Here is an 11,014-nt window from a genome sequence, read left to right as displayed (position 1 = left end):
AAACCATAACCAAAGTGGTTAACAAAAATCCAGTGAACTTATAACCACCAGAGCCCCACTACAAAAATACAGAGCACCCCAGCCTAACTTTTTAAGTAAGGAAAATAAATACAAAGTAGTAATAAGGCATTTTCCCAATAAATCATAAACAACCTCAAATAATGAGATAATGGGCAACCAAAAATTAGCTAAGTCCATGATGAGATAAACCACCAGAGAAAAATACAAATCCATGAAAAAGAAGTGAACCCATGCCTTTTGCTAGCAATTTGTGAGAAAGGCCATTTGACTTAAATAATGCAAACCACCCCTTCCCTTAAGCAAAAAGAAGCCAAACTTCAGAATGATTGCTCTTGCACAAAATACTAGCTAAGAAAAATAAGAACTCTGTTGTTTGATGTTTTTCAAGTATAGTGGTAGTAGAAAGCACCCCTTTGGCTAGAAACCTTAAGAAAATCATAGGAAAAGAATTAAAAGGTATTAATGACTAGAAATTTGTATCAAGTCATGTTATGACACCTAAAAGCCAGCAAAAATAAGTTTTAAATAATTACCCACTGTTAAATAATAGTTGTAGTTCAAAGTACCCCTTCTGCCCTAAAATTTGGTAATTTTGTCCAGAGAAAACCATTCACTTTCTGAACCCCAAATTTTGAGACAGAGAATCATACACCAGTAACAAGCCACTGTAATTTTTGCAGAATTTTTGGAATTTTATAAAAGCAACTTGTAGTTCAAACCTACTCCAAAACATTAAAAAGAATAAAAGAAAAGAAAAGGAGGAATAAACCTCATCCCATTAAAACTAACCCAATTTACCAAGTATACCACTAAAAGGTTTTACATAAGTAAGGTTAACTTGTCTAAATTCAAAAGACCATACATCTTTAAAGTTGTAAATTCTAAAGGCACATATTGTATCGTGCATATATCTTACGCATTGCATTCATTAGATTGTAATCTTGCCGACGGAGAGTACGTGCTCATCCCCGAGCAAGGACCTGTCCAAGAGGAGGACCAGGAGCAGGCTTCAGAGGCTGCTATTGAGGATCTCCCCGCAGCCCCAGCAATTGAAGGCAAGCCCCGGTTTTATGCATAACCATGTTAATATATGCTACTTTACTACACTTAATGCTTGTAGGACTGTAATGTGCACTTAAGTGTAGGAGTTGCTTGAAACCTCTAGTTGCATGAACTTAGGATTCCTTTTTGAGATGAATACTAGTATGCTAGGTCGAGTAGCTGCTTGCTAATCAGGATCTCGGTAGAAGTCGAGTGATTTTCTAGCACTCGCGCGAGGTCAGGAATTGATTGTACTCATCTTGATAATGGGATATATGTTGGTCTATGGACTTGGATCCAGGGAGGATGCCTTGTCCATGAGACGGGAAAAATGAATTAAGGATTAATGTGTGGATACCTGAGTCAAGCTTTTGAACGTACTAAGCACATGCCGGGAAAAATGGTAACCGGTAAACCTAGTACCTGAGTGAAGCCGGGCGCGGACTTTATCCCTCATGCGACCTGAGACAGGGTCTCCCATGCTAGCTATGGTGGGTACAAGTGCGGTCACTGCACGGCGGCAGCCGGGGTCAGTGGAGCATTGTATGCCAAGGCGGTGAGGCCTGGACGCGAACGGGGAATCGATGGGGACGGTTGTCATGTGTGGGGTCGGAGTACCCTGACATGCCGTGTGTTTAGGTTTACCTTGCAAGGTTTAAAACTCGATTCGAATCGTCTGCTTCTCGCAGCTAATGAGACTGCTTGATTCCTTGTACTGCATCGAGTAAGAAGTGAAATGTGGATTACATGAGATAACTTGTTGATTGAACTAATTGCTTGTTACCATGTATGCTTAGAAGGAGCAAATCTAGCTAAGTTAATGATGGTAGAATTTGAAAAGCTAAAAGTTGATTTTAGAAACAGCTAGTGCTTTTGGCAAACCAAACCCCTCAGCCAAACAGCTGCATAGTCTAGAGGTAGAGGAGTAGACTCCTCACACCGGTTAAGTCTAGCTGAGTATTAGTATACTCAGCCTTGCTTGTGGCACCATTTTTGCAAGTACCATGCAGGATGTAGTTGATGGTGTGACTTAGCCTACCACCCTGCCACCGGGTTGGACGGTCGAGTGGGATGTTGCTCCGACAGGAGAGGAGCATGAGGAGTAGTGGGCTGGGCCTTGCCCATTTCCTCGTTACCGACGACATCGATTATCCGCTGCACTTAATTTGTGAACTTTATTTGCTACTCCAAAAACTCCGATTTATGTAATAACTCCGTACTTAATTTGAGGTTTCCTGTTTTATTGTATTTCTTCTGTGACTCACCTTCGAGTGAGATTGTGGAATTTGATCCTGGTTAAGTGGCTCTATCAGACTAGATCTGAGGGACTGACGGGTTATTCCGATTTAAGTGTGTTACGGCCCCTGAGGCGTGACTTAGGCACTTAAGCTGGAATAATTCGGGTGGTTCTGCCACAGCTGGTATCGGAGCAAATTCCACCACAGAGAAGGACAATAAACCATGAATACCGATTTTCAAAATCTAAAACTTGCCTAGAAACTACTACGGATCGTCAGGACTAGACCGCTAGACCTAGGACGAAAAGGCCTTAGGCATAGAGGGAGAAATAGGTGGCTAATTAATTAGGCCCTGTGGGCCCATACTTATATTTTAGGATGCCCTAAAAAGGCACCCTATTTCCCTTTTGAGAGGCAACGTATCTTTCCGCATGCATGCATTATAAAACACAAAGAGGAATTAAAATTTGAGCTAACCCCCTTTTCTTTAAAATCATCCGGGCTCTCTTTTTCTTTTTCCTTCCACCATAATCTTTATCTTGATTCCCTTCCGCAGATGAATTCACCTACCCCCGCCAGTGGAGGAGACTCTCGTTTCAGTTCTGACTTCCTTTCTCGAGATGGCTTTCCTTCCATCTTGTGGGAAGTGCTTAACTCCGCCGGTTACCCTACGCCCCCTTTGTACACGGTGCAGTTGTATGAGGAGCATCGGGTACCTCGTTGTCGGGTCTGGCTAACTTTGGAGGCTCATCCCCTTCAGCCGGGTTGGCGTTCTCTTGACTCTGAGACGATTGGACTCAGGACGGACGACACCGTTGAGGCAGCAGCCATGAAGACTCTGACGACTTTCTGTGGCTACCATCCCCTGGAGATGGTGATGCACCCCTTGGGACTCTTCCCTGCTGAAAAGAAGGATGATCCCATGTGGTGTAACCGCGTGAGCCATGTGAAGGATGTGTGGGCAATGTATCCTGACTTGGTTGGGAGGGTCACTGTTCAGTGCATGAGTGCGCTGTACCGCCTTCAGGCCCTTCAGAGCGATGCTATGACACTTCTTGCTAACACCGCTCAGGCTGCCAAGCTCACTCTCGATAGTCGGGAAGATTTTGTGGTCGACCTATCCACAGAGTTGGTGGAGAAGGATCTGCAGGTGGAAAGGCTGAGCCAGCGTATCACCACCCTGGAGCAGCAAGTGGAGATCCGAGATAACACTATTGATGTCTTGGAGAACCAGCTCCACGACGTGCAGAGGGAACTCGAGGAAGCCAATGACCACTTGGACATGCACCACCTGGAGATGGAGGCCAATGAAGCAGGAAGCGAGGGAGAAGAGGCTCCCGAGGAGCTAGGACCAGCCCCTGGTGCCAATGGGACTACCTCCGCGATGCCTCCTTCACCCGTATCCAGTGTCGCTTCCACCGCTCAGGGTTAAGCAGTCGCTTTGACATTTCTTTAGGCGGATAGAAACCTATGCGAGCTTAGTAGTATCACCTTTTGGACTAGGCTTATGGGTACTTTCCCCTGATTAATGTAACCCTGTAAACTTTTGATATCTGTGGGATCCTTGTCACCATGTTACCTTCATTTTCGAACCTAATATTATGATTATGGCCTTTTCCTTCCATATGAGATGATATCTTGTCGTTCGGAAATATGAGTCGGGATAACATTAGCGACAATCTCTGTTTTCAGATGGCAGCGAGGCAGCGTCGCGGGCAGAATGAGCAAGCTCCCCCGCCACCTCCTCCAGCTCCCACAGTGCAGGAGCTGATGGCCCAGCAGAATGAGATTCTGCGACAGCTCTTGCAGCGTCAGCCCCACCCTCAGCATCATGGTGGAGGCCAGCATCAGCGACCTCCGGCTATGGCAACATACCAGGGGTTTCTGAGCACGCAGCCGCCCTTGTTCACCAAGGCAGAGGATCCGTTGGACGCCGACGTGTGGCTTCGCGTCGTCGAGTCCAAGTTTCCCCTCCTCACGGGAGACTGCCCTGATGAGGCCAAGGCTCGCTTCGCCGCACAGCAGCTTCGCGGCCCAGCTCGGACTTGGTGGGACCACTTCCGTGCTATGCTCCCCGCTGATCATGAAGTATCTTGGGAGGAATTCAAGACCGCCTTCAGAGGACACCACATTCCAGCTGGCATTCTTGATCGGAAGTTGAATGAATTCCTGGCCCTCAATCAAGGAACCCGCACGGTACTGTAGTATGCGCAAGCCTTCAACGACTTATGCCAGTATGCAGGGTATCATGCTGATTCTGATGAAAAGAAGAGGGATCGCTTCCGCAGGGGTCTCAATACCAAGCTGCGGGAACGACTCAACACTGTCCGGGCCAATAGCTTCAATGAGTTGGTCAACATGGCCATCTCTCAGGAGGATTGCATTGTTGCTCACCGGGCAGAGAAGAAGAGGAAGGCACCAATGGCAGCACCATCCGCTCAGGCTCAGAGGTTCCGGATTGTTTCTCACAATCAGAGCAGGGGTTTTCAGCAGCAGGCAGGCAGATGGGTGATCAGGCCACCTCAGCAGCAGCAGCAACCGGCACCCAACCGCTACCCAGCTCCCGCCCCAAGGAACAATCAGCCTCCGCAGCAGCAGCAGTTCTGCCAGGGCAATGGGAACAAGTGTTTCACTTGTGGCAATGTGGGCCACTATGCCAAGAATTGTCCCAGGAACCAGCAGAGGCAGATGCCAGCACCAAATCAAGACAAGGGAAGAAAGCAGAAGGTGCAAGTCAGGCAAGGGAAGCTCAACTTCACTGCTCTAGAGGAAGTGCCAGAAGGAGCTCCTATCATGACCGGTACCTTTTCAGTTTATAATCAACCTGCTTTAATTCTGTTTGATTCTGGTGCATCTCATAGTTTCATTAGCCAAAAGTTCAGTGCTAATTGCAAACTGCCATTCTCTCACTCAAAAGGGTCATTCATGATAGTCACACCTGGGGGTAAAATTGCAACTAATCAATTAAACCAAAGTGTGCCTATTCAACTGGGAAGCCACATTATCAAAACCACTCTTCTTGTGTTGGGATTGGAAAATGTGGACATTATTCTAGGAGCAAATTGGATGACCTTGCACCAAGTTGTGCTTGATGTAGCCAGTCGTACCGTGGAAGTTAATTCTCCTTTCTGCGGGAATTTCACTTTGATTCTGCCTAGTCAGGGTTCTTCTCAGTCATGTGCTTTCTCTATGACGGAGTTACCCCTGAAGAAGATCCCAGTGGTCTGTGAGTATGCAGATGTCTTTCCTGATGAATTGCCAGGAATGCCACCGGACCGGGATATTGAATTCGCCATCGAGTTGCAACCGGGAACGGCCCCAATTTCTAAGAGGCCCTACCGAATGCCACCCGCTGAGTTGGCAGAGTTGAAAAAGCAATTGCAAGAGTTGCTGGATAAGGGATTTATTCGCCCAAGCACTTCGCCTTGGGGATGTCCAGCGCTATTTGTGAAGAAGAAGGACGAAAGCTTGAGGCTGTGTATAGATTACCGCCCTCTTAATGCGGTAACTATCAAGAACAAGTATCCTTTGCCTCGTATTGATGTTCTCTTTGACCAGTTGGTCGGGGCTAAGGTGTTTTCCAAAATAGACCTTCGCTCTGGCTACCATCAGATCAAAATACGAGCAAGTGATATTCCGAAGACGGCATTCTCAACCAGATATGGGCTGTATGAATTTTTGGTGATGTCATTCGGGCTGACAAATGCACCAGCATACTTCATGTATCTGATGAATTCTGTTTTCATGCCGGAATTGGACAAGTTCGTGGTGGTTTTCATCGATGATATTTTGGTGTACTCAAAGAACGAAGAAGAACATGCCGGGCATTTGCATGTAGTGCTTCAACGTCTGCGAGAGCACCACCTTTATGCCAAGCTATCCAAGTGTGATTTTTGGCTAAAGGAAATCAAATTCTTGGGTCACACTATCTCTCAGGATGGAATAGCTGTTGATCCTGATAAAGTGCAAGAGGTGATGAACTGGAGGCCACCAACGACTGTTCGCCAGATTCGGAGTTTTCTGGGATTGGCCGGTTATTACCGAAGATTTATTCCGGACTTCTCTCGGATTGCGAAGCCTATTACTGAGTTGCTGAAGAAAGAAGTCAAGTTTGTGTGGAGTCAGAAGTGCGAAGATGCCTTCCATGCATTGAGGCAGCATCTGACCACCGCACCAGTTTTGGCGCAACCCGACAACAGCAAGCCTTTTGATGTGTATTGCGATGCCTCTGGCACCGGGCTAGGTTGTGTCTTGATGCAAGACAACCGAGTCATTGCTTATGCCTCAAGAGCACTCAGGCCTCATGAGCAAAATTATCCCACTCATGACCTTGAGTTAGCAGCAGTGGTTCATGCATTGAAGATGTGGAGGCACTACCTGATGGGAACCCACTGCAACATCTTCACTGATCATAAGAGCCTTAAGTACATTTTTACTCAGGCTAATCTCAACATGAGGCAGAGAAGATGGCTAGAGCTGATCAAGGATTATGACCTGGAGGTACATTATCACCCAGGGAAAGCTAATGTGGTAGCTGATGCCTTGAGTCGGAAGTTGCAATGCAACTGTATTCTGATGGATTCTCGTGTTAACACCTTGTGTGATGAGTTGAGCAAGATGCAAATTGAAGTGATTCCTTCTGGTTCTTTGTCTCACATTTCGGTTGAGCCAGCTTTGCAAGACCAGATTATCATGGCCCAGCTCAGTGACAAGGGAGTGCAGATTATCAAGAAGAATCTCCATCAGAAGGTTGAGAAGTATGATTGTTTCCGCCAGGATGAGAAGGGTGTGTTATGGTTCAAAAGCAGATTGGTAATTCCTAAGGATCGGGATCTCAAGAAGAAAATTTTGGATGAGGCTCATCTCTCCAAATTCTCTATGCATCCGGGAAGCACCAAGATGTACCATGATCTGAAGCTTTTGTACTGGTGGACCAGAATGAAGAGGGAGATAGCCCAGTATGTATCAGAGTGTGACACCTGTCAGAGGGTTAAGGCAAGCCACTTGAAGTCCGCTGGAGCTTTGCGACCACTGTCCGTACCTTCGTGGAAGTGGGACGATATCAGCATGGATTTCATTGTGGGTCTGCCCAACACCTCTCGTCATCATGATTCAATTTGGGTTATTGTGGACCGATTGACGAAAGTGGCACATTTTCTTCCTGTGCACACCACTGATAAGGCTCAGAAGTATGCAGAATTGTATATCGACCGGATCGTGTGTTTGCATGGATTACCTCGGACCATTGTTTCTGACCGAGGAGCCCAATTTGTTGCCAGATTTTGGGAACAATTGCAAGAGTCTTTGGGAACCAAGCTAATCAGGAGTTCAGCTTACCACCCACAGACTGATGGTCAGACGGAAAGGGTAAACCAGATTCTGGAAGATATGCTGAGAGCTTGTGCGATCGATTGTGGCAAGAACTGGGATAAGCACCTCTCCTTGGCAGAGTTTGCTTATAACAATAGTTATCAGTCCAGCCTAAAGATGGCACCTTTTGAAGCTCTCTATGGAAGAAGGTGCAGGACACCACTCAATTGGTCTCAGCCTGGTGAAAGAGAAGTTTTTGGACCTGATTTGGTGACTGAAGCCGAAAGGAAGGTCAAGCTGATCAGGAAGAATCTAGAAGCTGCTCAGGCCAGGCAGAAGAGCTATCATGACAGAAGAAGGAAACCTCTCCAGTTCGAGGTGGGAAGTTTTGTATACCTCAAGGTATCACCCACCAAGGGAGTGCAGAGGTTTGGAATCAAAGGCAAGCTAGCCCCTCGTTACATTGGACCTTATGAGATCATAGAAGCATGTGGACCCGTGGCATACAAGCTGAAGTTACCTTCAAAGATGTCTGCCATTCACAGCGTATTCCATGTATCTCAGCTAAAGAAGTGTGTTCGATTGCCGACTGAGATTCTAGCAGAGCCAGAATTGGAGATAGAGCCAGATCTCTCGTACCAAGAGTACCCCTCCAAGATTCTGGATTGCAAGGAAAGATCAACTCGGGCTAAATCGATCAAGATGTTCAAGGTCCAGTGGAGTAATCACTCAGAGGAGGAAGCTACTTGGGAAACCGAGGAATTCTTAAGATCCAACTTCCCCGATTGCCTACCTAAGGAAGCTGGTATGTAATCACCCCCAACCCCTCCTCCTGCCTTTCGAATCTAATTTCCAAAAATATGATCTTAATTCAGAATGAAGTAACTAAAAGATAAAACTTAAAAGGACTTCCTTCTGAAGTTGCAAAGAGAATGACATTCGAAGAGCAGTTTTGCCCTAATAATAACAATCATCACCCTTTTTCCTATCAGTCTCACCCTTCGCTTCACCCCGGGAGGACTCTGGCCTGAATCTCGGGACGAGATTCCTTTAAGGGGGGAAGGCTGTGACACCCCAGTGTCACCTAGGGTTTCTCTTAAAAAGCCAAACCAAGAACCATCATATTATGTGAACCAAAGTAAGCATGAGCATCAAAACAATTTAAGTGAGAAAGAATTCACCAAGTATATACTTAAAGTGTCATGATCAAAACAATTGAGACTTTTGAAAGATAAGAATGTGCAACCCTAATTCAAAACCCTAAGTGAACCCCATGAACAAAATTCAAGGAAATATAAAAAGAGAATGAAAAGTTTAAAATTTTAAGTTGAGCCAATTATATAAGTTAAAGTATATTTACTAAGTAACAAGAAAGATTAAGAAGGCTTAGCCAAAATAACTCAATTAAATCCCCAAAACAGCCCTTGATCAATGAACCCTTAGGGAAATTCAGATTTCTGAATTTCTGAATTTCAGACCTCTTCTCAAAGATCATCTGTGTTCTCTGCTTTTCCAAACTCAAAGCCAGAAGATCCAAATATCAAAGTCGTGCCAAATTACCTTGAACAGATTCTGGGAAAATTTGAACTCAAACCAAATCCATTTGACACAGTTTTGGCGCAGCTCAACCTCGGGACTAGGCATTCTGACACTGGCACCTTGGTGACGCTACAACTCCCTGTCCCTAGCCTAAAACCGCACGTCGTCCATACACAAAAGACAAAGCTTGGTCTGGTGAACAAATCCCTTGCAGTGATCTTGCCCAAATTCGCGAAGATTTGCTCCCAATCGGCGCTTGAACAGGGGCAGAGGCAACGGGAACACGTGTTCGACCGCGGCTGACACCCCTGGTTCACGCCCGTTCGCGCACCGCGCCTTCCCAGTGCACGCCCGTGCACCGCGCCGTGCCTATAAAGCCTCCCCAGGCGCGCCCCACTTCGCCCCGCACTCACCCTCACCGGCCAGCCACCGTTCCTTAGCTCCGGCGAGCGAATTTCCGCCCGCCATTGCCGCCAGAGCTACGGCCGCCGTGGCCAGCCCACTCCAGCCGCCCTCCAGCCCAACCTGTGCTTCAGCTAGCTCCGCTAGTAGCCCGTGAAGCTCGCCAAGCCCTCGGACCCGACCGGACTTCACCGGAGGCCCGAGATCAACCTCACCGGACTTCGGTCTTCCGCCGCCGCGCGTGGACCGAGCTATCCAGTGAGTCTCCGCTCAATTCCTTTCGCTCATGTCTTCTCTGGCATCCCGTGGACCTCTCTGACCCATTTGATTGATCTATCTCGCCGTGACCAGGCCGGTCTCCTCGCCGCCGACGAGCATCCCCGCCTGCGCGCGTGGACCGACCGACTCCGGCCATCTCCGTTGACGTTCCGCACACCGTTGTGATCCCCGCGACCTCCCCTTCGCCCTCGACCACTTCACCGGAACAGTCTCGCCGCCGGTAAGCCCCTCCGCCCTTTTCTTCGCCGCGGCTACTGTTTGAGGTAGAAGAAGGACCTCGGGTTAGGTTCTGTAGAACCCGAGGGGTTTTCTGTAATGTCAGCGACTCATGTGAATAGTAACCTAAGGACTGATTCGCGAGGAAAACTTAGAAAAACCGCCAGGGACCCCAGTGCAAAGTGGTTTTTTCCCTTTTATCAATTCTGTTATTCTTTTAAATAACCAAAGAACTTAGAAAATTCATAACTTGATGAAATCTTAATGAAAAGCTGTCAAACCAATTTTGCTAGCTCTGGAATATTATGATCTATCATTTAAAATTATTGAACCATATGCTTTCTGTTCTAAATTTTAGAGTTTAAAATTAAAAACAGAAACCCCCTAAACCTTGTTTAATTAAGGAAAATTAGTTTTTCTTCTGTACTAAGCTTAAGAAAATTTGTAGATGCTTATACCCTAATTAGACATTGTTTAAAAATAGTAGAATCCCCAGCATTAGAGATTATGATGTAGTTATTCATTCAAAGCCATTTTGTCCACAACTTAGAGAAAATCAGAAAAGCATTAGAAAATGTTGAACAATGATTAGTAATATTTTTCCTAGTTTACTTATGCAACCAAGAACCTAGGAAAAATGCAGAGACCATTAATTAGGACCAGTTTCTAATTAAGATGCTTTAATCAGCCTTATGTAGACTGAAAATCAATTATTAAAATTGCAAAACCATAACCAAAGTGGTTAACAAAAATCCAGTGAACTTATAACCACCAGAGCCCCACTATAAAAATACAGAGCACCCCAGCCTAACTTTTTAAGTAAGGAAAATAAATACAAAGTAGTAATAAGGCATTTTCCCAATAAATCATAAACAACCTCAAATAATGAGATAATGGGCAACCAAAAATTAGCTAAGTCCATGATGAGATAAACCACCAGAGAAAAATACAAATCCATGAAAAAGAAG

Source organism: Zea mays, chromosome 10 (assembly GCF_902167145.1).
Source record: "Zea mays cultivar B73 chromosome 10, Zm-B73-REFERENCE-NAM-5.0, whole genome shotgun sequence".
Classification (NCBI taxonomy): Eukaryota; Viridiplantae; Streptophyta; class Magnoliopsida; order Poales; family Poaceae; genus Zea; species Zea mays.
Note: the sequence above shows the minus strand (reverse complement) of the source record.